Here is a 14,227-nt window from a genome sequence, read left to right on the forward strand (position 1 = left end):
TACTTTGCAAGATAATCCATTTACAGGCAACAAAACTTATGTATTAAAAAGTTACCATTAGTCCAAATTTTCCTCTGCTATTCTCCCTTGTACTATTTGCCAATTTTGTAAACATCTCTCAGAGTCTCTTCAGAGCTCTCTGAGTTATGTTGTATCTGTCAAACGAGGATGAGAACAGGTTCAGTACTTAAGCAGTGCAAGCCACACTATAAAGCGCCATAGGTGATCCCACTATTCATAAGACATAAACACTCTGTTTTCTTAATGTAAATTGCTCCCCTCCTGTAAGGGGCTTAGTTGAATGCCCAGACTGGAAGTTATTTACCTCCTAGAGTCTTTCTGATAGAACCAACCCTCAGTACAATCTAGGGATTCAGAAACATTTTTTTCCCATGGTTTCTAAAAAATCTATTAATTGGACCTAAAATTAATAATAAATATGTCCTACTATCTATGGTTGGGTTATGATACTCTGTGGGTTCCTTGCATTTCTGTATATTTTACACTGAGAGGCAGTCACTGTTATTGGTTCTGGATTATCATTTTAAGGATGTGTGTATGGTAAACAGCCTTTAGAGATAGAATATCTTTGGAGCAAAGGGAAAGTGTGTTTACTGCCCACTTTAAAAGATTCAGATTCCCTATGTCTGTGTCTCTGTTTCTGCTTTGCAAGGACCAGTATAGCACAGGGAAGAAAAAAAAAGGTACAATCTGTTTGTAGGACACTGCTGTTTAGTCGCTAAGCCTGTCCAACACTTTTGTGACCTCATGGACTGAAGCCCACCAAGTTCCTCTGTCTATGGGATTTTCCCAGGAAGAATACTAGAATGGGTTGCCATTTCCTTCTCTGGGGGATCTTTCCAACCCAAGGATTGAACCCACATCTCCTGCATTAACAGGCAGGTTCTTTACCACCAGGCAAGCCCAACACATATATTGTAAAGAACCTGCCTGTTTCACACACACACACACACACACACACACACATATATATAGTAGGATATATATTGAACCAACCTAAAAATGAATTCCAACACACCTTAGGTGCAGACAAATACTATTTGATTCCATGTATACAAGGTACCTAGAAGTCAATAGACCTGAGTGTGAGCAAGCTCCAAGAGTTGGTGATTGACAGGGAAGCCTGGCGAGCTGCAGTCCATGGGGTCACAAAGAGTCAGACACGATGGAGTGACTGAACTGAACTGAGAATAGTCAAATTCATAGAGTCAGAAATACATTGGTAGATGCCAGGGGCCAGAGAGTGAAGGAATGGGGAGTTAGGGCTTAATGGGGACAGAGTTTCAATTTAGGAAGGTGAAAAATTCAGGAGATGGATGATGGTGAAAGCTACACAACAGTGTGAATGTTCTCAGTGCCACTGAACTGTACAGATAAATATGGTTAAAATAATATGCTTTATATGACTTTTACAACAATAAAAATATTTTAAAAGATTCAAGACTCCCTAAATTTTGGGGTCTTTTTCTATAATACCACCCAGAATATGTGCAGACTTCTATCTGAGTCCATCTGCATCACCTCCGTGAGATGTGGGTCAGAGAGAACTGATGTAAACATGCTGCTCATGCCACTTCCTGTGGAAAGAGTAAGAAAGCCCCAGGTCTTTGACTCAGGAGTCTCATGTCTTCTGCTGTCATCTATGAAACTGTGGCAAACCAACTTGTTGACTTGCAAGTAGAATAAAATCTCAGACCCTTCACTGTTCTCAATACCTGCTGCTGATAGAGCTTTTAAAAAGTAATCTATATCTATATTAATATTTCTGTCTACCCACCTACCTACCTAATGAGGACTAATTATTTGCCTCAGAGATTCTTTATAGCTGTCTTGGGCAATTGTGTATAAGACAGCCCACAATGAAGTTACTGGGATGGAAACTGCAGAGCTGTTTCACTCTATTAAAGGTAGCCATAAGAAGCTAGGTAAAACGGGCATAAACAAAACGAAGATTAACCTTAATGTCGTGTATGTACTCTAAGGCATGGCTTCTCAAACTTTAATGAACATATAAATCACCTGGGAATCTCATTAAAATGCAGATTTGAATTCAGGAGGTCTGGGATGAAGCCCAAGTAACAATTTCCCAAGTGATGCTGATGATGCTGGTCCAAGGACTGCACTTTGACAGCAAGGCTCTAACAACAACTAATATATATTATATGGATATTAACACTCTGATATTTGCATAAGCTCTAACATTTTTCATAAAAATATCTCCACCAATCCAGTAAGTCCATATGAATCACTGAATATTGGTCTAAGAAAGAACACTGAAAACATTCTTGAGTACATGATTATGAGTGCTTGTACACTTAAATGTGGGAAATATGAATATTTGTTATGAATTATCCTTCAGTAGAAACAGTGGAAGACTTTATTTTTTGGGCTCCAAAATCACTGCAGATGGTGACTGCAGTCATGAAATTAAAAGACGCTTACTCCTTGGAAGAAAAGTTATAACCAACCTAGACAGCATATTAAAAAGCAGAGACATTACTTTACCAACAAAGGTCTGTCTAGTCTATAGTTAGTCTAGTCTAGGCTATAGTTTTTCCTGTAGTCATGTATGGATGTAACAGTTGGACTAAAAAGAAAGCTGAGCACAGAAGAATTGATGCTTTTGAACTGTGGTATTAGAGAAGACTCTTGAGAGTCCCTTGGACTGCAAGGAGATACAACCAGTCCATCTCAAAGGCAATCAGTCTTGAATATTCATTGGAAGGACTGATGCTGAAGGTGAAACTCCAATACTTTGGCCACCTGATGCGAAGAGCTGACTCATTTGAAAAGACCCTGATGCTGGGAAAGATTGAAGGTGGAAGGAGAAGGGGACGACAGAGAATGAGGTGGTTGGATGGCATCACCGACCCAACGGACAAGAGCTTGAGTAAACTCCAAGAGTTGGCAATGGACAGGGAGGCCTGGTATGCTGCAATCCATGGAGTCACAAAGAGTTGGACACGACTGAGTGACTGAACTGAACTGAACTGAACTGATCCTTCATTGTGAATTATAAACACATTCTATTCAAAGAACCAGTAGCAAAGGGAACACACAGGAAAAGACCTTCCTTGAGAATACAGAGTCTTTTGACTGTAGCAAGAATAAAAGAAACAGAGCAAATTACAATCTTACAGTTTATGTTGCTGGTAACTGTATTTCTGGTAAAGCTTATGTTGATGGGTTAAGCATAACAGGGAAAGAGAACATAATATGTGGACATAAGACAGACTCTGGGAAAGCAAATATTCTGTGGGGGAAAACCCAGTGGGCAGGGCTTCAGGGGCCTGTGCTGTGGTCCCAACCCTATCACCCCCTTGCTGTGAGAGCTCAGAGAAGCAGTCTGTCCCCACCTGGCCACTTCCTCACTCCTGCTTCTTGGCAGTAGGTTTCAATCAACCACACACAGAGACTCTCAGCCTCACAGACCCTTTTTTAAAGAGTGTCATCAGCCCAAATAAATCAATCTCTCTGTCTCATCTTATCCACTTGGGGGAAAGTTGGTGAGCCAATTTGAAAAGCATGGGAGAGGGTCCAGAAATAAATGAAAGGTGGAAATTTATGTTAGAATTGTATCAGGAAATACTTGGTTGCACTTTTACTTCATTCCTTTTCCTTCTTCCACTGTCTCCTTTTTTTCATTTCTTTGGTCTTCTCTTCTCCTTCCTCCTTTCCCTCTCTCTATACTCTCCCTTCAAAAAGATAGCTGGAAAGGCAGCAAGGTGTATTTCAGTATTCCACACATTTGTTTCTGGTGAGCTTAATGACTTGCTTTTAAATAGATTTCTGTGGTAAAATATGCTTAGGAAATCCTGGGTCAAACAGATAAGAAATGCAGCATTGCCTGCCACATCAGTAAACAAAGATGTCATAGTCATCAGCAACTGCAGTCCTCCAATGTGAGACAGTCAGCCCTGAGGAAACTCAGCAAAGAAAGGAAAACTTGCCGTCTAGTAGCCATCACACTGCAGCCACTCCCTGTGGTGAGCCCTGAGGAAACACAGGATACTAGCCTCAGACAGCTGAGGTGCACTCAATTCAAAGATATCTCTACTGAGAACCGTCTCAACAGAGATGGTCTTTAATAGGCAATGTACACCCTGCCTCTCTGAGAGGGGACTGCAGGGTGCTGTGTTTTCTGTATTTGACAACAGGACCACATAAACCAGTCCTCCCCCTGCTAGGGTTCTGAAGAATTCACTCTGAGAGAGTTCTGGCACGAAGATTTTGGATGCCAGAAACAAGCTATCGTGTTTCACCTCGAACAAGCCTTGGGCAAGTCATATAACCTTAGCCTCCAGTTTCCTCATGTGTAGCTAGGAGGTCGGTGACATCTAACAGATGGGGCTATTGAGGAGACAAGTAAGATGAAGTATAATACGTGTCAGGCACAGAGCCCCCTCTCCAACCAGGGCTTTTAGATTCACAGGTGAGGTTAAGCCGTGTCCCTTAAGGGCTAGCTGACAAAGCATCCATCCTACTGAAAAACTGCCCCTGGAGACGAGGCCACTGGCCTCTTCACTGACTAGTGTTGTCTAGTCCTATCCCCTCAGACCTGAACATTCCCTTCTAGGGGCTTCCCACTCGGCTGTGTGCGCTTGTGACCACAATCCCAACAGATGACATTTACCAAATGAATAAGGGAGAGGAAAAAAAAAAAACATTGAGATAGAAAAGGTCACAGAAAATAAGCAAAGGCAGAAATGAGGGCAGGTCAGAGAGTTTCAGGCATATCTGTCCTGAGGCAGCCTCAGTTTGGCCTCCTGAGGGGAAGCATGGCCTCAGGCAAGTAAAATATAACCTCTCTTCCATTTAAAAAATAAAGATAATGATGCCTTATCTCACAGCGCTGTGCTGAAGAATTAAGAGAGATCAGATATGTTACGCACTTAGCACAGAAGGTAGCACAGAGTTTATGTTGCTCAGAACAATAAAAGCAAAGCTAAATGTTCTTTTGAAGCTAAGGGGGAAATATAGATGCTGTTACTCGCAAATCCAATTCTTTGACTTCTAGATTGGAAACTGGATATTATGCTCCTTCTGAGGAAATGCCAGAAAAAGGAATACACACAGGGCATCATTTCCTACATCTGACTTCAGCTACACCCTGTGAGTGGTGGTAGATGTAGTTTCAATGCTGCCATTTTGAGTGAGTGAGAGAAAGAGAAAGAGAGTCTCTATTATGTAGTGGCCTCCAAAAAGATTAAAGTCAACAATGGAAAAACAATATCTCAGATTTGCTGAGAACCACTCCCCCGCACTCATCCCCTTCCTCACAGCAGTCAGGTACAGAGATCAACAAGACTCCCCTTACCTCCTCCACCCACTACTACATTTTCCCCATGCCCCATACATTTATCAGTCTATTGTCATCTCCCTCTCTCTCTGTCCTCAGGGCCTATCACAGGGCAGAGTCTCTTGCTGGCCCAAAGCATTTGTTGAAGAAGTGAACAAATCCCACATTAGTTATTTAATAAGCATGACCACTCAAGGATTTACAGTCTATCAAAATAATATGAAGACCATGAAAACAGAATTTTTTTAAAATAGTAATGTTATTATAACTCATTTGAACAGTTTTATTAATCACTTCTAACTCAAATAGCAAACCAAGGCAGCAAGTAAAACGTCATGACAGAAGCCAAGAAATCAACATAAACAAGATCACTCTTCACTTTGAGATGTTCTAACCCTGCCTCTCAATGACTTCCTGACCAATCCCTAAATTCAGTAGCTCCCCTGTGACCTCAGGAATAATTCTAAACTCCGTGGCACACAAGAAGGCCTTTTGCATTTTGGTCATTGTCCATCTTACTGTTATCATCTCGTGTCATTGTCCTCTTGTATCTGCCCCTCCAGCAACATCCAAACTACCTGATAAGAACCTTCATGCTAGGACAGGTGCCTTCTCCACCCCCTCCTCCTTTACTCTACCTTCCAGACTTTACTAGAGGGTTGACAACCCTCTGAAGCACTCTCTGATTTCTCTTCAGTTCAGTTCAGTTCAGTCGCTCAGTCATGTCCGACTCTTTGTGACCCCATGAATCGCAGCATGCCAGGCCTCCCTATCCATCACCAACTGCCAGAGTCTACCCAAACCCATGTCCATTGAGTCAGTGATGCCATCCAACTATCTCATCCTCTGTCATCCCCTTCTCCTCCTGCCCTCAATAAATCAGCCCCCTCCTACATGGGGCTATTTAGATTACTGCCATGTCACCTTCTTAGATGTCAGACTTCCTCTGGACTACAAACTTCTGGAAGACAAGTAATGATGTACACATATTTACTCCCTGTGCCTGATACACTGTATACCCTCAGTAAGTTACTGGAAGAGCAAATAAATGGATGCATGTCCACTGTTACACACTTTCTATTCTCTCATCACTGTCCCTCCCAACTAATCAACGTTCAACCATTGACAAGAAACACTGAAAGGATCTGAGGTGAACTTTATGAAACTTTAGGGAATACTTAATATCTACTGAGCACTATCTTATTAACCTTTAGATTAAATCAGAATTCCTCTCTGAAAGTGAAGCGGGTATGTTGATTTTACAGATTAAAAAAAGAGAGGGAGAGAAGGAAACTCAGAGAGGATAAGCCACCAAAAAAGAACTTAGCAGGACTTGAGTCCATGCTCCTTCGGCTACCCTATCTGAACTCAAATGCAAATTTCTTTTCATCCTTTATCATTTCAAAGGATGCTCTCTTTCCAATTGTCCTCCATTATAATTCTCACCTTTTAAACTATGTCCCCTAGCAGCCCTCAGATGGTGTCTGCCTACCAAATCTCTTCTAGCCTACTGAACACAACCCACATTCCTCTTTCTTCCAGATCCTCCTGCCCCAAAAACCTGACCAAGTGTTTCCACTGCCTTCTAGTTCTTCAGGGTCTCTTCTGCCCAAGTCTCTTGGATGGCTTTGTAACAATTTGCAATAACATAGCATGTACACCAAATATGCATGGATCTTTGCTTTTTCCTTATGGTGAAGTCGCTCAGTCGTGTCCGACTCTTTGCGACCCCATGGACAGTAGCCTGCACCAGGCTCCTCCATCCATGGGATTTTCTAGGCAAGAGTACTGGAGTGGGTTTTTTCCTTATAGTTTAGTTCAAAAGACATTTACTGACCTACTGACCATTAACTCTGACTTGCACCATACAAGTACTAAGGACACAGGGATTCAAAAACAAAATTGTTGACCGTGAGGAGATCTCACGTTAATGGAAGGGGTAATAAGTATGCATATTCCTTCAACATGATGGGTTAAGAATTTTTCTGGATGATTATTCATGGTACAAACACAAACATGCTGTGGTAAGTTGCTTCAGTTGTATCCAACTCTGTGAGACCCCATAGGCTACTGCTTGCCAGGTTCCTATGCCCACGGGATTCTCCAGGCAAGAATACTGCACTGGGTGGCCATGTCCTCCTTCAGGGGATCTTCCTGACCCAGGGATTGAACCCATGTCTCTTATGTCTAATCTGCATTGGCAGGCAGATTCTTTTACCACTAGTGCCACCCAGGGAGCCCATATGCAAATTCACAAAAAAAGAACTTTGTCCATTGTGAAGTATCAGAGAAAGCTTCCTGGAAGAAGTGATGCCTGAGCTTCATGTTTAAAAGATAAGTAAGAAATAATCAGACAAAGGAGTAGAGGAGGGCACTTGAGAAACAGGAAACAACTAGAGTTTGTAATAAGTGCTATCACCTTATAGAAAATTCAAAGACATCTGATATGGTTTCTGTGTACTCTTGTTGAAATTTTTACATGTGCAGGGTTTGTGTCCGCAACGAATAATTCAAACAGGTTCGGATACAGATGGCTGATGGAAGTCCATCTTGATGACCAAGCCATCATTGCCATTACCCTTCATTTTTTTCTTTAAGGATCTCTGTTTGGAACAGACTGATGATTCCTGTAGAGGAGTTAGGGCTCTCAGAACATGATGCTCCATTTAGGGGCCAGGACAGTCATTTTCTAAATAGCATCCTGGTACAACACGGTCCCAGCACTGAGCATGGCCATCCCGGAAAGAGAGCCATGAGAGAAACCTCCAACCTCTGCTCTGGGAGCACATTCCTGGTGCCCTGTTCTGCTTTCCAACTTCTCTGGAATTCTGTTTTTCTATGAAACACCCCAGATTCGGTCATGAACTGGACAGAGAACTCCCTGTTCACAACAAATGGATGTGACTTGATTCAAGCACTTATTAGAAATCATTTTCAATCACTCCCATTCTGGGAAATTAAGTTTGGTGTTTGGTAATGCATTTTGCTATCACTTAATAAAGAGACGGTCTCCTCCAATATTAGTAAGTCATATGAATGCTGATGTTGGGATGCCTCTTTGATAGCATCTAGAACTAGAACTAGGCAAAGGAGTCAGCAGGGTAGCAGTCAAAAAAGCTAAATCAGTAAAACCAGAAAGATTTGGGGTTCAAATTGTGATTCTGCCAATTACTAGCTCTGTGACTTGGGCATGTTAATAAATGCCTCTGGACTTCAATTAACTCATCCTTAAAATGCAAGGTTATTATGAAAATCAAAGAAAATGTCTCAAGAAAGTGGCACACAGTGGCTTCCCTCAATAAATGATAACTATAATCTATACTTCACTTAAATTTTTAATTAAATTTTAAGATCACTCACTTGCAGATTATAGCTCAAATTGGCAGACAAGGGATTAAAAATAGTTTTAAATATATTTATAAAAAGTATCAAGTAACATATTTAATTTCTTAGAGCTCCTACAGAAAATGCTGTCTTAAGTCAGTTGCTCAGAAGTTGACTCAGAGCAGCGTTCATGGCAGGTGATTTATCCAAGGGGGGGTCCCAGGAGAGAGGAAAGCGGGAAAGGGAAGAAGAACATCCAAGAAAAGCTGCAATTTCAGGTGAAGTCTCAGCCTCAGCCTGACCCTGCAGGGAGCTCTGGAGTGTAAATTACACCATATATCCTGCAGAGAACTTGTGAATTATCCAACAGAGTTGGCCCAGCCTAAAGGCAAGGGAGTGAGCTTGCTCCTTGTAAATGAGTCAGTTATCAGCAAAGCAGTTGAAGGAAGAGAGTGCAGAGTACTGAGCTCCCAGCCACTTTCAGTTCTGTGTGTGTGTGTGTGTGTGTGTGTGTGTGTGTGTGTGTGTGTGTGTGTATGTGCTGGGGTGGGGCAAGAGTGACACACTCTCAAGGCTAAGCCTCTGAAGGAGGTCTCAGATGCTAGCCCTTAGGAGCAACTGTACACAGAAACCAGGGAAAGTGCACAGGACCAGTGAAAGGAGTTTGAGAGCAGCTGGGTGGAACAAGAACATTTGCAACATTAATCAAGAGAATTTCACGGACCCACATCTATGCTGACTTTGCCTTTTCATCATTGGACTTGGGCAATCGCCCAATAATGTACCTTACACTGAAAATAAATCTATTTTTATTTGGTAATTTACAAAATCTAAGTTTGAAGTAAATATTTCCTAGGAGTATGAGACTCAATTTTGAAGGTTTACCCTGAGGCACCCAAAAAATGAGCTCTTCAACCTAATATGATTATGGTTTTCTATTGAAGAAAGTTGTGCCAGTCACTAATAGAGGGCACTGACCCTGCTCAGACAGAAGTGATTGAGAAAGGACAGTGGGCAACTCCTCAAATACCAAGAGAAAAACTGGCAGCAACGATTCCTGGGATCTTCATGCATATTCATTTAACCATCTATGTAGCTCAAGATCCTGGGATGCTATTTAAATTGAGTTGTATAATCTATGCATCTGGTTTAAGACAGATCTATACTGCAAGATTCAAGACTGCTTTATTCAAATAAATTCTCATAATGTAAAAATATAATTTCTTATATCTTCATGAGCTTATCTGTAGAGAGTGTAAGGGGACTTTAAGACTTCGGGAAATAAGGACTCAGTGGAGACAGCCAATTGGATAGATAGCCTGGGGCACAAGGTCACCTGAAGATTAACTAATATATTATTATAAGTGACTATAAAAATATGAAATATTAAAATATTTAAAAAATAACACATGTACTTAATTTGTTAGGGTCATGAATGGTTCCATACACCCCCTTTTCAAAAATTTCCAATAAGATGCATAATTTAGCAATTTACAATTTAAGGCATGTATGTCAGTACAAATACTGTATAAGCAGATATATTATAATAAAATTCATGAAAAATTTATGAGGAGCCTAACAGACAGATAACAGTGGTGATAATGGACACCTCAAGTCTGTAAACTTAATAAGTTACAATTATAAATAAACAGCCAGTAACCACAACAATTGCCACCAAAGAGCAGGGGTTGTTTCTACTTTTGGACTCTCAGAATACCACAGGAACCCAAGAGATTTACAGAAACTCCTATGGATGTGGGGAGGGTGGGAGAAGGGGAGATGACAGAGCCTAAGAATGACTGTTTTCTTCAAACAAAATTCTCAACTTTTACTACTGTTACAAAATATTTGCAATGAACTATCATCTCAGGGTAAAACGTTTGATAAAACTGGTGCTAAAACAAAAGGATGAAGCTACTTAGACTTGGTAATCCCCACTCTTGGCATAAATGGTACAGACCTAACAGAAGCAGAAGATATTAAAAAGAGGTGGCAAGAATACACAGAACTGTACAAAAAAAGATCTTCACGACCCAGACAATCACGATGGTGTGATCACTCACACTCACCTAGAGCCAGATATCCTGGAATGTGAAGTCAAGGGGGCCTTAGGAAGGATCACTACGAACAAAGCTAGTGGAGGTGATGGAATTCCAGTTAAGCTATTTCAAATCCTAAAAGATGATGCTATGAAAGTGTTGCACTCAATATGTCAGAAAATTTGGAAAACTCAGCAGTGGCCACAGGACTGGAAAAGGTCAGCTTTCATTCCAATCCCAAAGAAAGGCAATGCCAAAGAATATTCAAACTACCACACAATTGCACACATCTCACACGCTAGTAAAGTAATGCTCAAAATTCTCCAAGCCAGGCTTCAGCAATACATGAACCATGAACTTCCAGATGTTCAAGCTGGTTTTAGAAAAGGTAGAGGAACCAGAGATCAAACTGCCAACATCCACTGGACCATCAAAAAAGCAAGAGAGTTTTAGGGAAAAAAATCTATTTCTGCTTTATTGACTATGCCAAAGCCTTTGACTATGTGGATCACAATAAACTGTGGAAAATTCTGAAGGAGATGGGAATACCAGACCACCTGACTGGCCTCTCGAGAAACCTGTATGCAGGTCAGGAAGCAACAGTTAGAACTGGACATGGAACAACAGACTGGTTCCAAATAGGAAAAGGAGTACGCCAAGGCTATATATTGTCACCCTGCTTATTTAGCTTATATGCAGAGTACATCATGAGAAATGCTGAGTTGAATGAAGCACAAGCTGGAATCAAGATTGCTGGGAGAAATATCAATAACTTCAGATATGCAGATAACACCACCCTTTCGGCAGAAAGTGAAGAAGAACTAAAGAGCCTCTTGATGAAAGTGAAAGAGGAGAGTGACAAAGTTGGCTTAAAGATCAACATTCAAAAAACAAAGATCATGGCATCTGGTCCCATCACTTCATGGCAAATAGATGGGGAAACAGTGGAAACAGTGGCAGACTTTATTTTGAGGGGTTCCAAAATCACTGCAGATGGTGACTGCAGCCATGAAATTAAGACACTTACTCCTTGGAAGGAAAGTTATGACCGACCTAGACAGCATATTAAAAAGCAGAGACGTTACTTTGTCAACAAAGGTCCATCTCCTCAAGGCTATGGTTTTTCCAGTAGTCATGTATGGATTTGAGAGTTAGACTATAAAGAAAGCTGAGCACCAAAGAATTGATGTTTTTGAACTGTGGTGTTGGAGAAGACTCTTGAGAGTCCCTTGGACTGCAAGGAGATCCAACCAGTCCATCCTAAAGGAGATCAGTCCTGGGTGTTCATTGGAGGGACTGATGTTGAAGCTGAAACTCCAATACTTTGGCCACCTGATGCAAAGAGCTGACTCATTTGAAAAGAGCCTGACGTTGGGAAAGATTGAGGGCAGGAGGAGAAGGGGATGACAGAGGATGAGATGGTTGGACGGCATCACTGATTCAAAGGACATGGGTTTGGGCAGACTCTGGCAGTTGGTAATTGATAGGGAGGGTTGACGTGCTGCGGTTCATGGGGTCACAAAGAGTCGGACATGACTGAGCAACCGAACTGAACTGAACTCTTGGCATATTTAAAGTCTGATTACAGTTCTCTGCTTTCTCATGCATTGTTTTGTAATTGAAAAGGTTTGGGATTGATAAGAATATGATATGTAGTATAAGACACTGAACAGAGGAAAAACTGAGAAATCCAACCAAAATTAATACTGTCCAAGAATCTGTGCCAATGAATGGGATTATCCAAAACTGTGGCCATGTTTTCCACTTTAGGTTCTCATAATGCAAGTCCAAATATGGCAGATGTGCCTTTTCAAATATATATATATATATATATATATATATATATATGCTGGTAATATCGGAGTTTGTTTCTTTGAATTTGCTAACCCATTAGCATATAAAGTGATAGGTGAGAAAATAAGCTAGAATAAATGCATATTACTGGGAACTTCCTAAGCAGAAAGATCTACATGACAATCACATACTCAAGAACCCAATGCAGATCTCATGGGGAAAGGATTCAGAGGATTCTGCTCTACATCACCCAGGCTAAAGGATAGGAACAGTGGATTGAGGGAAAGGAAGGAGAGGAGAGAAGATTCCCAAAGATGATGGTCAAATACTTCCAAAAGAGGGAATAAAAAGAGGGCGAAGCATAGAGACAGAAAAATATATTAAGGAGATCTGGTCATAGAACAATTACATCATACCAAACCCAGACCCCTTTGTGCATCAAGAAAGAAGACCAATCCACACCACATGATGGCAAAGTATTATCAGCAATTTGTCGGGAGGATAATAAGCAGGATAATCAAGTGCATTCTTACTCTGTGGAAATGCACAGCTTCAAAAAAATACAGCCTGAGCTTAAGTACTAGCCTTGTGTTTCAAGACAAAAAACAAAAACAAACAAAAAAAAACATCATACAGAGAACATGGCTCCCACTTAATATCTTAATATTTAAGCATCATGATAAGAAAACACAGAAGAATCTACATGATGTCTTTGCTCACTGTGAAAATACATCATTTGAATTTTCAAATAGTTGGCACTTTGCTCCCAATGGCAACTGAGATCTCAAAAAGAGAGAATTTACTTGAATTATATCAGATATGAAATTAACTGGAATGTAATGACACTGTACAGGAGGCAGTGACCAAAACCATCCCAAAGAAAAAGAAATGCAAGAAGGCAAAGTGGTTGTCTGAGGAATCCTTACAAACAACTGAGAAAAGAAGAGAAATGAAAGGTAAAGGAGAAAGGAAAACATACACCCAACTGAATGCAGAGTACCAGAAAACAGCAAGGAGAGTTAGGAGAGCCTTCTTAAGTGAACAATGCCAAGAAATAGAGGGAAACAACAGGATGGGTAACATTAGAGATCTCTTCAAGAAAATCGGAGATATCAAGGAAACATTCCATGTAAGGATGGGCATGATAAAGGAGAGAAACAGTAAGGACCTAACAGAAGCAGAAGAGATTAAGAAGAGGTGGTATCTTACCACAGAAGAACAGAAGAACTTATACACAGAAGAACTGTACAAAAAAAAATCTTAACGACCCAGATAACCATGATGATGTGGTCACTCACCTAAATCCAGACATCCTGGGGTGTAAAATCAAGTGGGCCTTAGGAAGCTTTTGGAGGGGATAGAATTCCAACTGAATTATTTCAAATCCTAAAAGATGATGCTGTTAAAGTGCTGCACTCAATGTGTCAGCAAATTTAGAAAATAGCAGTGGCCATAGGACTGGAAAAGGTCAGTTTTCATTCAATCCCAAAGAAGGGCAATACCAAAGAATGTTCAAACTACCATACGATTGGGCTCATTTTACATGTTAACAAGGTAATGCTCAGAATTCTTCAAGCTAGGCTTTAGCAGTATGTGAATCAAGAATTTTTAGATTTACAAGCTGGGTTTAGAAAAGGCAGAGGAACCAGAGATCAAATTGCCAACATTCACTGGATTATAAAGAAAGCAAAAGAATTTCAGAAAAACAACTTCTGCTTCACTGACTATATGAAAGCCTTTGACTGTGTGG

General features: G+C 40.8%; 1 protein-coding gene across 8 annotated transcripts in view; it reads right to left on the reverse strand.

The window, feature by feature from the left end:
- NTRK2 (neurotrophic receptor tyrosine kinase 2) overlaps positions 1-14,227 on the reverse strand; it is a 388,291-nt gene that overhangs the window by 258,191 nt on the left and 115,873 nt on the right. The gene's annotated exons all lie outside the window — the stretch shown is intronic.

Source organism: Cervus elaphus, chromosome 16, assembly GCF_910594005.1.
Source record: "Cervus elaphus chromosome 16, mCerEla1.1, whole genome shotgun sequence".
In the NCBI taxonomy this organism is placed as follows: domain Eukaryota; kingdom Metazoa; phylum Chordata; class Mammalia; order Artiodactyla; family Cervidae; genus Cervus; species Cervus elaphus.